The 17547-nt window shown below is 42.1% G+C and overlaps 1 non-coding gene across 1 annotated transcript; it reads left to right on the plus strand.

Annotated features, from left to right (window-relative positions):
- Nucleotides 1–2507: 2507 nt before the first annotated feature.
- On the plus strand, nucleotides 2508–2601 carry TRNAI-UAU (transfer RNA isoleucine (anticodon UAU)). Its single transcript has 2 exons — nucleotides 2508–2545; nucleotides 2566–2601. It is a non-coding gene; the product is annotated as a tRNA-Ile (tRNA).
- The last annotated feature ends 14946 nt before the right edge of the window (nucleotides 2602–17547 follow it).

The raw sequence follows: 17547 nt of genomic DNA on the forward strand, positions 1-17547 counted from the left end.
AAACTTTCTAAGCTGCAGGCTCATAAATCCATTTTGTGGCTGGTATGAGGTATGAAAACCTGACAGTTAAACCTACTCAGGGAGGAAACAAAGTTCATTTACAAAATGCACCATTAATATAAGACTGAGGCTATTATCACAGGGGAGCACTTTCTGCGACCTTCTGAAAATCAGTAGGTTTTGAAAAGTGAAGCCAATTGCCACTTCATGCCTATAATAGTGGGGCTAAGAAATGCAGAAAACTGCATGGAGTGAAAGGCTATGAAACTATTTCTGTGAAGTGTATTGGAGAGGCAAAGAAAAGAACCAGTGCTGCAGTCTCTGTGACACCCAAGTAAATAAGCTCATCTCATACACCTCAGGAATTACTTGGGGCCTGGATTTTACTTGCTAGTCTGCTTCACAATGGCTCTTCACATCCACCAAAGCCTGCTCCAACACCTGGGGTTTTTGTTCTCCCTTCTGGCCCTGATCTTTCCTTTTAGGCAAAGGTATGGACTTCATTTTGCTGCCAGAGAAGTGCAAGAGTACTGAAGCACAAAACTGCTATATGAAAATAATTATTTTTTTGCATTGAGGGCACAGGAAAAAAAGGGTTCCTAGAAAAAGCAGGATTTTGGACAACATTTTCTCTATTTTTCTACTTTCCTCAACCACCAGACCTATTAGAGACTTAAATTTACAAGCTTGTGAGCTTGTGTCCAGTAAGAAAGATATGTCAACAAAAAAACACAAGCTAAATATTGACACTGGGTCATATACTTTTTAAACTACACTGTCCATACTACCTTTTTTTTTCTCCACCCACAGCAATCTTTGTGTGGTATAGACTGTTTTGTTACCATAATGATGTTAAGGTAATGAAGTCTGCTGAAGTTTTCTGGTATGTCATAGGTATACCTGTGTGATGATGGAAAATTTCTCTCATGAAATGAATTGCCAGTTCTCCATGCTGTTATAAATGAGAGACAAAAGTCTCGATATTCAGCAAGATTTAGATTGCTTTATTTGATATAGAAAGAGCAAGCAGCACGCTGGGGAACATGAGGGGTCACCGCCCACTCCACGCTCCACTGAACCTTGGTTTGCAGCCTCTTCTTATACTGTGGGTTCTCGTTGTTCACAAGTTCACAAAGCCTTTGGGTGATAATCAGTCACAGATAGCCATCCGGTCCTTGTAGATGACCACCAGGGAAGTTCTGGAGGTCTGGTCTTTGTAGATAACCACCAGAGAAGTTCTGGGAGTCTGGTTTTTGGGATAGGCAGTATTGATCAGACAAAGGCAGGAAGGGCTTTTTGGGAAGTCCGATTTTGCAAGCTTGTAGCCGATACAACTCATTTGAAAAACATAACATATTATAATGTAACATAATACAACATAATATAACATAACAAGGTGATTTTAAACAGGATTATTTAATCATATAACTTCTTTTATCTAGTGTCCATGCTTCACTTCAGAGCTTAGTATTCTGGTTTATACAAACCTCAATGCTTTTGTGATTAACACGAATCTTTTATCAATTGTCACAATGCCAGACACCTTAAAGCATCACATAGAGCAATTGCATGCTGCTTCACCTGTCAATAGTGTATACCACTGAAATATATTTTAGGTAATGTGCACAGTAGTAATACCAACAGGAGAAAAAACTTTGGCAAGTGAGAAGCACCTCCTCTCCGTTCAAAAAGTGTCGGCTCTTTTACCATGGGGATCATTGGGGAAGAGAGGCAGTGGAGTCACACTTGGGTTTAAATATCTGCTGATGACGATTATGTTTACCATCTTTCCACATAAGGTGGGACAGATCTGACTGCAGAATAAATCCATGTCGGAGGTATACTTTTACAATGCACACGTATGCCACAGACACCAACACTGAGTTCCCTGGCAGTAACTGGTCACTTTTCGCTGCGGCCTGGTCCTGAGCATGACCGAGGGTGCATCATCACCCCGCGGCAGCCGTGAGCCTGAGGCTGAACATCGCTGACCCAGCGGCCAATGCCTTTTACCGAAGGCCGCCAGGAGATCGATCCCGCACGACCCGGGGCCGGGCTCCGTCTGTCTCGTCCCGGGCGGACGAAACTGCTGCACACGCTGCCGGAAGGCGCTCAGGCCGCACCGCTGCCGCCCGACACCAGCCAGGGCCGCCAGCCCCGCCCGCAGCCCCTCCCGCCCGGCGGCGAAGGGGCCGGGCCCTCTCACAGCCCCCACGGCCGCCTGCCCGCCCGCCCAGCGGCGGAGGGGGCCGGGCGGGCTTTGTCCGGGCCCCGCCGCCGCTCGCCTCTCTCCCTTGCTCGCGGGCGCCGCCCTCCCCGAGCGGTGCAGCGTCCAGCAGCTCCCTCATGCCTTCCCACGCCGCTAGCGGGGTAGCGCGGCCTGGGCAGGGAAGCGGGACGGCCCCTGGCCGTCGCTCGGCGCGGAGTGCGGGCGGGAATCCGCTGCCCTTCCCCCGCCGGGGCCGGGCGAGCCCTTGATAAAGCGTTCGGGAGGAGTTGGTGTCAGGGCTCCAGTGGCGCAATCGGTTAGCGCGCGGTACTTATACAGCAGTACAAAGCCGAGCAATGCCGAGGTTGTGAGTTCGAGCCTCACCTGGAGCACACAGCTTTTTTGGGAGACAAAACGGGCTTTTTTTGGGACTTGGCGGCGCTCCGGAGGGAGGAGGACAAGAGTGCGGGGAAAAATTATGCAGCCGTGGCGGGAGCGTGGGCCCGCCGGAGAGGGGCACGGGGCGCCCGGGGAGGTGACCGTGCTGGGCTGCCGTGCTGGGTGTGAGCACAGGGACTCGGCCCCGCTGAGAGGGCAGGGCTCGGGGCACCCGGTGGCTGCACAGTAACAAACGTGTTCGTCCTCGGAGCTGCTTGTGAGTGAGAACTTGCAGGAAGTAAAGGTTTATTTTATTAACAGCCGCGATGTTGCATACGTTGTTGCGTATGTTGTTGCTCGGCTGGTGTGATCGCTGCAACCCAGTGGTGACAACATCTCTCCGTTTTGCCTCCTTTGGTGGTGACAGTCTTTGAACTTGCTCATTGCCTGGGTAATGCTTAACAAATGCACGCACTGTAGCAGGAGGGAAAGCATTTCAAGTAATTTCTGATTTCATCACTTAAGAAAGGCAGCGGGGCCATGGGAAAAGGGCATCTCCGTAATGGAGAAGGTTGCAGGATGCTTTCCTGGATGTTTAGGCCTAGATCTTGTGAATTCCCCTCTATGTTAACATCTAGTCTGCTGCTTTCACAGTGCAATTTATACCGAAAAGTTCAGAGGCCCTGAAGATCTTGCAGCCGGAAGGTGTTTCTATTGCACATATCAGCCCTTTATCTGTACTGCAGGCATTAACTCCCTGAAGTGCCACTTTAAGGCTTTCAATTATCCCTTCTGTCTTTTGGTTACCACTTTGTCCCCTCTGAATTTTGCATTAACTTCATTGCTTTCAGTGATGGTGTGGTAATCCCGGAAGCAGGTGCCATAGTGGTATAAGGAAGTGTAAATGAACAAGATACATTTCATTACATCTGTAATGTATCAAAGGATTAATAAAATTCATCTTTTGCTTGCAGTGAGTTTCATATTTTCTTCTTCACGCCGGGATATCCACGTCCCAGTGCTGAGGAATACAGACTGTACAGAGATGTATTTGCACAAGTATTGGGAATACTAAAAAATGAAAATGCTGTCTATGTGTAACTAAGAAAAAAACCCCAAATTACTAGAAAGGGACAGGGACTCGATTCCTTGGACAGATACCTCCTAAGAAACTGAGTGGGGACAGTACTGCTTCCTTTCCCTCTTCCATGGTGAGTCTCCAGGACCAGGCAGCAGCTCCTGGACCTTCCTGCCAAGGAGGGACTGCTGTGGGGTCTTGCTCTGTCCTGCTGAGTGAGTGATTATACAATTCTTGCCACATTCAGGGTGCGTGAAGCAGATGTTCCTTGCCTGCACAGCTATTTTGGGACATGCCTCCGTGGTGCCAGAGAGCAGCCAGGACATGTGGTGGGAGCATAAATTGCTGTGACCTCTCCATAAGATCTCCTTCATCCCTTTAGTCTTTTTACTTTTACCTCAGCTTTTACTGATTTTTGTCTTGTCTCTGGGGAAAAAAATAAACAATCACTTAGTGAGGCGACACTTGTACCTGAAGGGTAGATGCCTGTGGCTGACACCTGAAGGGCAACATATTCCAAGATGGGCATTTCACACTGAAAATCATGCTAAATCAGGACAATTCATGTAGATTTACTGGAAATTGCAGGAAGATGAGAATGAGGATGGCCCTGGCCTGTTGCTTGCCTTTGCAACTTTTTCCTCAAAATTACCTAATTTACAGACATACAAGAATCTTACAGACTTATGCGAAGAAAGTAGTTTTTTATTATGCTAAGTTGTTTTTTTTATTAGGCATTTTGGTCCTCATTTGTTGGGTAATGCTCTAAGGCTACTTGGCAGCAGCTTATGTGGAAAAACGTGTATGTGTAGTGATGTATATAAAGACACCTTCTCACCATGATGGAAGAGTTCCCAATGTCTGTGTGTTAGTACTACATGATTTTTTAAACTTCACTGATATACTTGGAAAACACCTGTGTGTGAAGAATACAAAGTGCCAGCTGCACTGTGATCTAGGGAGAGGAAATCGCACCTTCCCTCTTCCTCCTCTTCCCCAAACTAACATGGTTCACCTGTGCCTAGTTTTCCTTTTGAAGTCCAGGTGCCAGAGCTGGTGCCCCTTTCCTGAGCCCTGCCCAGTGCTCATCACTGCCCTTGAGGTGGTAGCCAGGGTAAGCCTGGTGTCAGCCTGCTGTCACCCAGCAAGGGACTGTCATGGGCCCTGGATGCTCCTGGAAATGCGTTCAGGAAGAAAGACCTTCCCCATGGTGAGTCTTCTATGCTGCCTGGCTTATCCAGGGGCCTGCCTTTCTTAGCCTCTGCCTCTCTGTTTTTCTGTTTAATTGCCTGGTGTGGATGGCATGCCTGCAGGCCTGGACCTTCCAAACTCCTCTGGAATTCCTCCTGTATACTTTTTAAAAAGATCCCTCTTCTTAAAATTTATCTTGCTCTTTGTTTAATGTTGAGTATGGACTATGAGTGCTCTAGAGGCACTCTGGCTGCTCTGTAAAAAGAAAGAGGGCTTGCTTATAGATGTAGGAAAGCTTGATGTGTGGTGCTTATTTGATGGAAGGAGAATTTTCAAAGATGTATCTCTTTCCTGATCTTGGAGGATTGATAACAATCAGGTTAGGGAGCAGAGTTTGTGTTTATCCCTGTATGATCTTGCTCAAACAGGGAACCCCACTGCAATGGCAGATGTAGGATTAAGAAAGAAAGGCTTATGCAGGGTAGACTTTCCTGATGTTTATTTCTCAGAGTGGCAGTCCTTTTCTCTGGCATGTTAGTACAGCTGTGATTGTGAGGTTCTGAAGTGTTTGCTTAAGTTACTTTAATATAAAAGTATATAAAAGTCTGGGATTTTCCATAATATTGAGGTTTGCATATCCTAACAAATACCTGTAAAAGCCTATGGTAAGGACTTGGCTACCTAATTGTTATGAAATCAAAGTAATAAACACTTGGAGTCTTTGCAAATAATAAACAGCCGATGTCTGCTCTTTATAGCTATTCCCAATAGATGGCACTGTGGTCCTACTGAGCGAAAAAGACGAAAGCAAAACATTCCCAGACGTCCTAAAAATAGAAACCACTTGCTGAATGCTCTGTTGTGCACTGTAGAGAACAATAGGCCAAAATTTCAAAAGTTGCTTAGAAAACAAAGTCCTCTGGAGGTATAGATACATTTTGGTTTTGTTTTAGGTTCCACCACCACCACCTTTGTCCTTTGTATGTAACATCTTGTGGGAGCTTTCTGAATTTAAAGTCTATTGATCTGTTGTGTTTGGAGTAACAGAGGTGAATGGGGTGTATCATGTTTTTTTAAGTCTCTATGAATTCAGTCCTGTGTCAAAGTTCCAGCATAGCAGGCCTGACTTAGATTCTCCTAAATTTTTTGTAGAATAGCTGGTGTTAGAGGTTTTCATGCAGGACTGCCTGAAGTCCAGATGGCTGCTTCCCACTGGGGAGGTATAACGCTTGGAAAGAGTCACCGGGAGGAGAGGAATGAAGTGTAGGTGCTTGCAAACTGTGTAGGAAAACTCTTAAACCAAATAGAAATACTCTGCTTTTGTAGAGGAAAGATAAGGTCAGAGTGGTGAGAAAAGGGAAAAAGGAAGTCATGTGGAAGCCTCCTTGGGGAGCAGGGCTGAGGGATGAGTGGGACAGTGGGGCTGATGCAGGCTCGTGAAAGGTGGAGAAGTGAGTTCACTAAGAGGAGTAGGAAAGCAAGCTCACAAAGAGAAAGACTGTGCTTTGCTCTCTGAAACTGCTGAAGGGGGTGTTACAAGGAAGGAGCAAGAATAAAAGAGTATGGGCACAAAGAAGGAGAAAATAGGGGAGTCAGAAGAACATAGGTAAGGAAGTTCTTAAAGAGAATTTTTTAAAAATCCTCCTGTCTGGCTATAGCCACATGAGTGTGCTGCCTAGGGCAGTGAAAAACAAATGAGTAAGTGTTAGCCAGTCAAGCCAACCTAAGATGGAGTTGCTGTAGAAAGCAAATTGGCCTGTCCGTTTTGCTTGAGCAAACAGAGAGCTCAAGAGGCAGGTTTTTCTTCTCTGTGTGTTTTGAGTGGTTACTTTAGTGTGGCAATATAAGAGACCCCTTGGTCTCTCTAGGGTTTGAAGCTAGTGTTGGGAGGGTTAGAGAGCTCAGCTTTCTGGTTTGGAAAAGGAAGGAAATGGACAATCAGTCCTGGATTTTGTGCCCATTTAATTTTCTTGCTTATGCTGAGTTTGCTGTGTTAGGCTCTGCTTTTAAGGTGGAAAAAGACTCTTGGTTTCTTCAAATAGTTTTGGTGCAGCCTAAATATTTGAAACCCTGGAGAAGTCTCAAAATACAGCAAAACAAACTAAACCAAACCCAGAGGAAGAGCAAGCAGGGGAAGTGGCTGAAATGGAAGGGGGTAGTCTCAGAGTCTGTAATTACAAATTTTGGGGAAGGGATGGTTCCTTGAAGTAGGCATTTGAGCCTATACAGACTGCTTTAGTTCAGAGATCTTTATACATGGGGTAGCAGATTTATGGCAGTGTGAAAAAATACGTCTGGAAATTTAACTATATATATAGAATATACATGGGAAGACTGTGGAAGAAGATAAAGCAATAATTTTAAAACCTGTCTTTTGAAAATATGGTGGAAAATTTTTAAGAGGCAATTGTGCTGGAAGTCACGTGGCTGTATGGTGTAACATAGATGGTTTACCAGTTTTGTGAAGCTGTCAGTTGGTAAAAACAAGCATTCAAAATCAGTTGTGAGGTCTCAGAGTTAGTTGACTTCACTGCTTCCATTTATTTTCTATTTATACTACTCACTTAGATGAGGATAAGAATTGATTAACTATACATCTTAATTTTAGGCACCATTTTTATGCTGTGTAAAGAAGGATATACATCTGTCTTTAAGGAAAGACGCATCATACTTGTGCCAGCAGATTTAAAAGCCATTTAATATTGAAAAGCTGTTGACAATGCCAGTTTATGTAGCTTTGTAAGTGAGCTGCCTCACTTTTTTTTTTTTTTTTTTCCACATTGTGTCACTTGGAAGTGAAAATTTGGTCTTTTTCAGGGCTTTGGGGAATTTTGTAGGAAAATGATGCTGGATTTGGGAGTGCTCTTGAGGGTGTCTGTATTAAATGCCTGGATGCGGGTTTGGGGAGTTAATCTTTTTCATACTCTGGGCCACTCTGCCCCCTCTCTCTCCTGACCTTGCTTCTGCCCCACCTTCCTCCTTATGGGAGGGACTCAACCTCTAAAGCTAAAGGGTCGCCTTGAAGCTGGCAGTGGTTTAGGGAAGGTGAGAATCATCCCTTCAGATGCTTCCCTCCCTGCCTGCATTTCCCCATACTCCCAACTGCCTCTTGAGGGGTTCAACTCATCTCCCACTTTGGTCAAGTGCTCTAAGGGGTTTCCACTGCAACAGGAGGTCCACACCTGTTGCTTTGTCTCAATACAGCTGTGACTGTGCTCCTGTAAATCCCTGGTGAGTGGCAGGAAGTTCCGCAGTTCCTGGGGTGGCTCAGGTGGCTGTAGGTGGTTGCAGCTTGGGCCAGCTCAGTGGCCAAAGCCCTTTGTTGCCCTGACATCTCAGTACTGTTGTTCCTGCTTGTGACTTGCAAAGTCAATTAGGCTTGGTGGCTGTGTCCTGTTGAAATCGGTGCCAGTAAAAAATGCTTACATTCAGACCTATGGAGATTGTATCTTTGAACATTCTTTTTTTTTTTTTTTTTTCCCCCTGGAATTAGAGACTTTTGCTTCATTGTGAGTATTAGGAGTGCTATTGTGTATCCTTGTGTTTAAGGGCAAGTATCTTTAATACAAAAATAGGGTAATTGTCTGTAGTTTCCTAATAACTGTAGCCCTTTGACAGAATTCTTGTAACCCTTGGACAAATATTTAGAGGTCTTTAGGGATGCCTGCCTGATGTTGATTTGTCTGCCTGATTCTAAGCATCTGGGTGTTGTAGAGGCTATCTAGCAAACAGACCTCTTATTGCAAATGCAATATATTTGAAGTGTTCTTGCAGGAATAACCTTTGTCATCTGAATAATTCCAAAAGTAGAAGCCAACCTGTTAATGAATCAAGACTGAAGTGACTGTTTTTTAAATGTAGTATTAATGTATACTACGAGTGGGTGCATTTTCACAGAGTTCTGTGAATTTGTTTCATGTTCCATAAGAGGATAAAGTTTGGCCCAAACTAATGGGAAGCTTATGTCTGGCTGCAAGGAAACCAGGAAATTTATGGGGCTTTAAAGTATGACCCACTGCAATATTCAGTATGTGTGATTTTTGGCATGATTCAGCAGTAAATGCTAGTTGAAAACAGAAGCACAAATTATAGGGTAAATAATTCAGACCAAAAAGAGGCCTGCTTATGCATACATGGTAAAGGAAATGGAAATACAACCACAAAATACAATTGCTGGGAAGAGTACCAGCAGTTTGGAACGGTCACTGTTAAAACTGTGGAAGTGATCTTCCTGGATGACACCTGAAATGAGAGGGGCATAATGATCTCCTTTGTATGTATTTGTGTACACTGACCAGTAAATCGTGTGAGGCTGCTGCGTTTGGCAGTCGTCGTTTTGGAGAGGACTTTCTGTTCCGTGGCTGCTGGGTGGGAGGATATAATGGGCACAATGCTCCTTCGGTCCTTCCTCTAATAAATGCCTGTGACTTGACTTTTAAAAGCTTTTTTCTTTCTTTCTTTCTTTTTTTTTTTTTTTTTAATTTTTTTTTCTGAGCTTTCCCTTTGCATTTTATTTATTATTTGAATAGCTTTGGCTGCTAATATAAAGCAGTGCCTGTTTCCTACTTTAAACATATGGAGCCACCCAAGCACTATTCCTATGTGCCATTTGATAACATTTTTACCTTCTGGTAAAAAAAAAAAAACCAAAACGAGTAGCCAAAGTAGTCTTAACAAGTGTGTTTGGCTGGCACTGTGGCAGAGTGATTTCACTTCCATTTGCTTCATTTGGAATGAGGAGTACCAGGTCCCTTCCACAAGTGAGATGCAAATGAAGGCAAAAAGCAGAATGAGCCATTAGCACAGTAAATTCCTTGCTTAGACATCTTTTAATTGTTCTTAGAGCATAGATTGCCTTGGCTTATTGTATACCAGGCTTTTCAGAACTGGGATGGGGTATTACTGGTGTGTGACCCGTAGAGCCAGGAGCTAAAGAAAACAGCCAGCAGCACTCATGAGATGTGACCCATGGCGAGCTGTTGCTTCAAGATTGCTTCCTTGTATAATGTTGCAGTTGGAAAACTGCAGTTCCTTGATGTCTCCACTGAATGCTGGTTTGAAACATACACTGGACTGTATTTAATTTTTATATGGAATATTTCTACTAATGAAGCTGTTTGTTTTCTCAGGAAGCTCATCTATGGGATAATGGGGTGAAAATTCCAGTAACTTACAGCATTAAATGACTGCTGGACAATATCAGAAACTGGGGTTTAAGGGTCAGTTCAGAAAGTAACTAAGACCAGAAGTTTCCAATAACAATTGTGGCTTGGATACAATCAAAATAAGAACAACACAGCTAAATTCAATTGTACTCGCATTGGATAAGTAAGAGTCTCAGAGAAGATGTGAACAATAGGCTTTGGAGACTAACAAGTCATATCCTGAAAGGAAATTATAACTGATACAGATAAAGTGGGGAAAAAACTAGTAGTGATTACTAACTATGAAAGTGCTGGTCTTAGCTGTCTCACTCAATAAATAATCCTACAGGGGTATTAGCAGCATTAGTAGTAGCAGCATTTGGCCATCTGGCTTGACTTCTGTGGGAGGTTTAAAAAAATAAAATACCACTGTTAGTAGAACTGCATCCATTGAAATCATAGGAGAACTTGGCCCTGCCTTTTTGTGTTCCCATTCATTGTGTGCTGTTCATCCTGTGCTTGGATCTCATGTGATCATTTGATTCTGCAGATACTTTCTTAAAGTTCGTGGACCACACCAATGGTCTGTGAAGTCCTAGCTGGTGGTCAATTCAAGTTACCATGCATCAGTCTAACTATGCTGGTGGTTTGCAGGAAACCTTGAGGTGACTTCAGACCTACAAGCTTTTGTCATGTAGTGTTGGTAGCTGCAGCTTCAAGCTCATGTTGCCCATTTCAATGTGCACAAAAAGCAAAGGTGCTGTTTCTGCCTCTTGTGTAATCAAATCTACTGCCTTTACTGTTCCTTGGCTAGGAATTGTAAACATGAGTGTTGATGTGGCAAAAATGCTTCTTGCTCATTCTTTACTGAGTGGGTATTTATGAGCTACTCTGACTAAATGAGTCTTTGCTGCACATTAGTGTCCCTGTGACTGTTTCCCACGTGTGCTGTTTGTGTCTTGTTTTACTGATAAGCTGTTCTCATCTTATTTCTCAAGTGTAAAATGCCAGCTTACTACATCTCATCTTTTTGACTGACTTTTTTTTTTAAATTTCACTATCTTCATCTTATAAGAAAATGAAGCTAAGGATGAATGTTTGAATCTCTGAGCAAAGGCTTGCACACTCGTTGCACACTTGTGACCGATTGCTAATGCCTTCCAATCGATTAGATCGGCGATCGAGTGCCAATGTCTGCCGATCGATTAGCTCAGCTATCGATTGCTAATGCCTGTGCACACTCCTTTGCACACTCGTTGTACACTCATTTGCTTATGAGCTGCTCTGAGTCTTTGCTGTAGCTTAGTGTCCCTGTGACTGTTTCCCACGCGTGCTGTTTGTCTTGTTTTACTGATAAGCTGTTCTCATTTCTGTGTTAAACAGTGTAAACATTCACAAGTTATCAACTGAAGTGTAAAATGCCAGCTTACTAAATCTCTTTTTTTTGACTGACTTTTTTTTTTCAATTTCACTTTCTTCATCTTATAAGGAAATGAAGCTAAGGGCGAATGTTTACATCTCCGAGCAAACGCTTTTTTGTCTCTTCTTAGTGCTACTGCTAGAACTAAAACAGTCTTGATGCAGTTGAAAGTATTCCTTGGTGTGTGATTTGTACCATAATCAAACTGACAGACATCAATGGGGCACTTACAAGTGTGTGTTTGGAATTAAGTCCAGTAAAATGCTTCTGGAATCTCCTGGTAATTTCCTTTTATCAATATAAGTGATGCAGTATGAATCCATTATAATTACTGTGGAGGTATACAAAATTAGATGGTATGATTGAGGCTTGAATTTTTCTAGTAGATGTTTTGAAGAAATGAGAGTTGGTAACAGAGGGAGCCTGTGTTGCATTCATCATTTAAGGGGTTTGTTTGTCCTCCTGTACACAGAAGGGACCTATTTGTTCTCTCACAGTTCCCTATTAGATTGCTTACAGTCTCTTCAAAGTGATTATCAACTACTGTTGTCATTGAGTAGTGAAATGTTATAATTCTGTTCTTGCTTCAGTGCAAAGCTTGGACAAATCAGGCTTGTACTGTTAAGCATCTGTATCTCGTAAAGCCAGGGGTGACTGAACTCGGTGCAGTGGCTCACACACTTGATTTGTTTACACTGAGAGAAATCGAGGTCCATGTCCACTCAGCTAAGCAGAGTTATTCCAGATTTATACTGGTGAAACGGAAACAAAAATATCTGGCATGCACTTTAAAGAGTTTATCCTGGTGCAACACTTTGTCTCGTTTATCTGAGAAGTGCTAATCAAACAGCAGAGCACAGGGCATGAATGTCAGACTGCTTCATGGGTAGTGGCTGTGCATGATAGCCTGGGCCATGGGGGAGCTCTGTATGCCTGCCTAAATTTAGTTACCATTTAGTTAATATAGGTCACAGTGAAAGTGATATTGTGGTACTTTCACACCAATTCTTCTGAGGTTTTTTGGTTTTGGTTTTTTTTTTCTCTTCAGTGACTTTTACTATATGAAAAACTTTTGTGTAGTCCACAGCTGAAAAATCTTGTCTCTTGGTGAATGAGATATTTGTGCAGTTACAGCAAGGCCATATCCATCACTTGCAAAGGACAAATTTTTATTCCATGACTAGATATGGAGAAATAAAAAAACAAGGAAAAATATGGACTAGGAGTTTCCTAAAAAGTCAGCCACCTTAGAGTGCAGCCCTGGAACACCAGCCCAATCTGCTGGAGGGAAAGGTTTCCACCCTGATGTGCAACTTTGCCTTGTGCATAGCCGGGGAAGCTGCAAGCTTGGATTCGGATTTGTCACTAGGCATGGAACATTGCTTTTGGGCCCTGCTGTTTGCAGAGAACCTCTGCAAGGCTGTGGTGCAGCTCTGTGGGCAACAAGTGGAAACAGTGATTATTTCCAAGAGTTGGGCAGCCGTCCTATTCGAGGGAGATATAGATTCTGTACTTGAATACAGTTGACCATGTATCTGTAGGCAAAAATCCAAAAATACGGGGTTGCTCATCCTCAAATTTCTCAGATTAAACATGTCTAAGTAACTGCTCTGAGTGCTCAAAAGCCTTCAACTCAATTAGACCAGTAAGACAAGCAACTTTCAGCAGATGGCAGCATTGCACTCTGTAACTCAATTTTTCTGTCAGGGGTTTTGCAACTTCTGACTACTTGGGCTGGTTGGAGACGGCTGGCTAAGTAGCAATTCAAACCCACTTCTCAAATGTTTTGAAATACAGGTCTTAGTAGATTATGATAATTGGGTATTGTTTCAGACTCGTGAGTTTTGTATGGAAAATATCTCTGTGCTGCATAAGAAAGTGTACTAAAAAACAATGCAAGTATACCTAAGTCTCTTCTGTTAACTCTCTAAGTAACTGCTTTGAGACAGAGGAAGGCTGTTAGATAAAAATGTTCTTCTATGTAAAAATACTAGCAAATCCCTTAAAGAGTTCAAAGAGGAACGAAGAGAGGGGAGCTTGTAAATGACTTCCTGCATATAGTGCTTAAAACTACAACGCGCTCCCATTCTTTATTTTGAAAAAAAATGCTGACTTTCCTAATGCTTTTTGTACTTTTGAGCACCATGCAGCCTGATTCCAGAGTCCATATCTAGGCAGACATACAAGTGAACATTCCCTCATTAGAAGTTATCAGCTGTGACTGTGCTCGAAGGTGCAGGTGCAATAGTTACTTTCTGTTTGTGATTACTCAGTTAATGATATTGCTTTGTATGCAAAGCACATGTTTGATTGTAGTTCAGTCTGGTTGACTGGAGAGGTTCTTCTCACCTCTCCCACCTTCACTGTTGATTCATCAGCGTTCCAGTGGGACTGTGGAGGAAATGAAAGCTGTTCCTGCTGTGAAAGAAAAGGACTGTGTACAGAGGCCTCTTCAGAAAAAACCCTTCTACTTCCAGATAGTTATCTCTCTGTGATGTACTGCTTTATACATAATCCTAAAATGCATGAGAGATTTGTGTGTGTATTCTCTTAGGGAGAATATAATGCTATTCTTAGGTTTGGCACAGGATGCAGTTTGAGTGCTGCACTGCAACCAGCTAGCACTGATGTAAATGGCATCACACAAACACAAAGCTGTAATAAATAGAAATTAGGTCAGCCATTGAAGCCCTTCAGAAAGAGACTAAACATTCTTCTCTTGCTATCCAAACTTGCAGTTTATTGGGTGGAAACACGTATATTGATATCAATGAAGTTAGTGGTCTCATTGGGAAGCTTTATGCACCTACTTCAGAGTTTGGCTCCTGAGTAAATGAAGGAACCTTCAGACTTTGTCTCTTGTTTCTTTTTTCCTCTACAGAACAAAATAATACTGTAGATAAGCAAAAGTTCAGACTGATTCATTTGGATTACACTCTAATACTGGAGTGTAATACTGTTCTGCCTTTTGTCATACAAGTGAACCACAATGGAAATTTGGACTTGTTCTGGGTTTTTTTAGTCCAAGTAGAATACTGCAGGTACCAGAGTACTTTGCCAAGATGAATGGTTTCTCTGCTAGATGCAGTCTGGATGTCACTAGTTTAGTATTCTGGAAGAAATTAAGTATATGCAAATCTCATTTTATGGAGAATTTCAGGAACATCAGCATCATGGGAAGTGGTGTTTTGAAGTTAGAGGGGTCCTCATTCCAGTCACATCCTCAGAAGATGATCTGGTGGTCACAGTCAGTCTAATGCACACTTGCTTTTCCCCTCAAACAGCACGGAAGCGTTAATGAACACAGCTCGTGTGGCAGTGGACTTTTTCACCTAGCTGGATTCCTGTTGCAACTTGAGCAGAGTAGTAGGACTTGGAACTAGTTTTCTGTCATCATTATAGGTTAAACAGAGTTTGCATAAGCCTTTGAAAATATTAGTGAATTTAATATTTTATCCTTAAGGGCACATTGAGAGATTGGGACTCACTGCCATCTGTGCATATACTGTGAAAAGGTGTCACTGGGTGTCTTTCATTTTGGTCACATTTTAAAGCTGTAGTGTGAAGATTTGGAATACTTTGAGTCCTGCATTATTTTATGATCCTTCCAGTTAATGATGTAGGTTTGTTGTGTTCTCATGCAAGGGAGCAAAGTGTTCTTTGTAAAAAGCAGTCAGGATTGTATCGTTGTAACATTCCCCTCCCCCAGAACAGGGAGGGAAGAGAAGCTCTCCACTGCCCTTCCAAAGGTCTAAGCCAAATAAATGTCAGGAGATTTTTTTGGTCTTGGAATTAAATCAGACCATCCATCTCCTTTGTCTCTTTGGGAATTGAGTTTGTGAGATAAGTCACTCTTTCTAAGACAGTCTTCACAGGTCACTTCAGAGTGGTGCATAATTTCTTTTTTTTTTTTTTTTTTTTTTTTTTTTTTTTTTTTTTTTTTAATGAGACACAAAGTTGCTTAAAAAAACAACAAAACAAAAGGCAACAAAAAATCAAACAAAATGGGAAACCCGTTTAGCCACAGAAGTGAGGTCTCACTTTAACAGATTTGTCCTTCCATCTGCATATACTGTCTTCCTTTGAGCAGTTCTGGGGAAGGCAGCTGCTTTGAGTGGCTTCTGCTCCTGCAATTTTATCTGTGAGAATGTCTTTCACTGTGTATTGCTCTGACCTTTCAGACCTTTTATATCAGGAAGAGTTGCAACACAACAAAAGTGCTTTAACGGTGCATTAATTTTTGGTGTCACTTCAGTAACACTATAGAGTGTATCCTGAATTTGAGATAAAATCTTTAATATGAAAATAGTAATCTTCATCTGTAATATATTCTTACCTCTGCTTTTTCAGCACTGAATGATCATATTTTAAGGAAATACTGGATTTTCTGACTCTGGTCTTACAGAGTTTATTATAAACAGCATAAATGATCTTGTTTATCTTTGAGATACTGAGCAACACTTTGTAAATGGATAGAATGTGTGGCTATGTTGAAGTTAACGTGGCTGATGTAATAATCAGGGACTGCTCCAGGTGATTTAGAGGTTACTTACCATACTGTGGTGAAAATTCTGGGTGTGTAACTGAATGTGGAACATGAGTTCTGTGTGGAACACTCAGCATTCAGGGGTTATATACTGTTAGGATGTCAGGAGATGACATCAGTTCCCTCCTTAATACTCCTAATGAATTAATTTGTGGTTTTGGTGGGCTTTTTAGTAGCAAAAAAGCTTGTCATTTTTTAGGTAAAGAATTAGATCTTTGTTTGCCAAATATTTTATTTCTTAGTTGATTATATCACTCTTGTCTATGTTTCCTGAATAGAAAGTAAGCGTTGCTCACTTACATGTTCAAGAAAACAGAATAAAAGATGTTTTTTCGTGTGTAACAGCTCTGTGGCAGTTATTTGCATATTGTGTACATTTTAGAAGCAACCTATTCAAATAGCTATGTAAACCATTCAGAAAGACTCCTTTAGGCTCTGCTTGCTTTTATAGAGCAGATAATTTAGGAATTGTTTCTTTTTAAAGGATTAACATATTTAAGAACGTGCTTTCTAAAGAATTGCTTTTGTTTTCAAAGTGGGACAAAGTCGACTGGCAGACAGGCTTTCAAAGCATCTCAGTTCTGCTGTACTCTGGAACTTGCCTAAAGAAATTATTTCCTGACCTGTACAGCCAACATTTCTTAAAAAAAAGAATTTTAATAGCTTGCTAGGAAAACTCTCTGCAGTGTTTGGAAAAAGGAGAGAGCTTTATATCTGCTAAAACAGAGAACTAGGCTGGTAACTTTAAATATGATTAACATGTTGAAATTGGACAAATAGCTTCACAAAACTCTAAATGTGTTTTATCTTTCCAGAAAAAAGAAAATTATGGCATTCATGGATTTTTTGTTGTTGTTGTGTATTTGTGTTCTGGTTTTGGCTGGGGTAAAGTTAATTTTCCCCACAGTGGCTAGTATAGTGCTATGCCATCTTTTGGACAAAATTACCAATTTAATTAATTTAAGAAAAAAAAATGTTTTGGAAAAACGAAACAGGTTTTTGCAAGAACTGTTGAATGCCATGAGGAGGAAAGGCAAGGTTTGTGGACAGAGGTTATGCCTTACTAGCTGGGTTGGCAGAGCTGGTAAGAGCAGCCAAGCTTTGAGGTGCAGGATGCTGAATGCCAGGACGTGTGTGGGAAGTGTTGGGCTGCTGAGCTAAAGGGGAAGGTCATCTCTGTGAGAGGAGCAGTCTGGAGCAAAAACGACCCTTGAGACAGAGGGGTGCTGCTGAGGAGGGAGCTCTTCTGGTGTGGGAAGGTGTTCCAACATGGCAAGGTGTGCAGCTTCTGTTTGTGGCTGGAGGGAAAGGCTGGAAATCTGGGGAGACATTGCTGCACCTTTTTTAGTGGGTGGTCTAGTATCCAGTCCAGCTGAGACTTTCTAGGATTACTGGTTAGTGGAGCAGCATAAAGTTGTGATGTAATATAATATGTGAATCAGTGTTATTTATGTATTACAGAATGAGGAAATCTAAAGGTTTTTTAAAACATCTATATTCCACTCAGATTGGATGGAATCAAAGAAATTGCATATCCTGCTTCATCAGCAGCAAGAAAACTGTAATAATCCCTGATGGAAG

Source organism: Sturnus vulgaris, chromosome 3 (assembly GCF_052056855.1).
Source record: "Sturnus vulgaris isolate bStuVul1 chromosome 3, bStuVul1.hap1, whole genome shotgun sequence".
In the NCBI taxonomy this organism is placed as follows: domain Eukaryota; kingdom Metazoa; phylum Chordata; class Aves; order Passeriformes; family Sturnidae; genus Sturnus; species Sturnus vulgaris.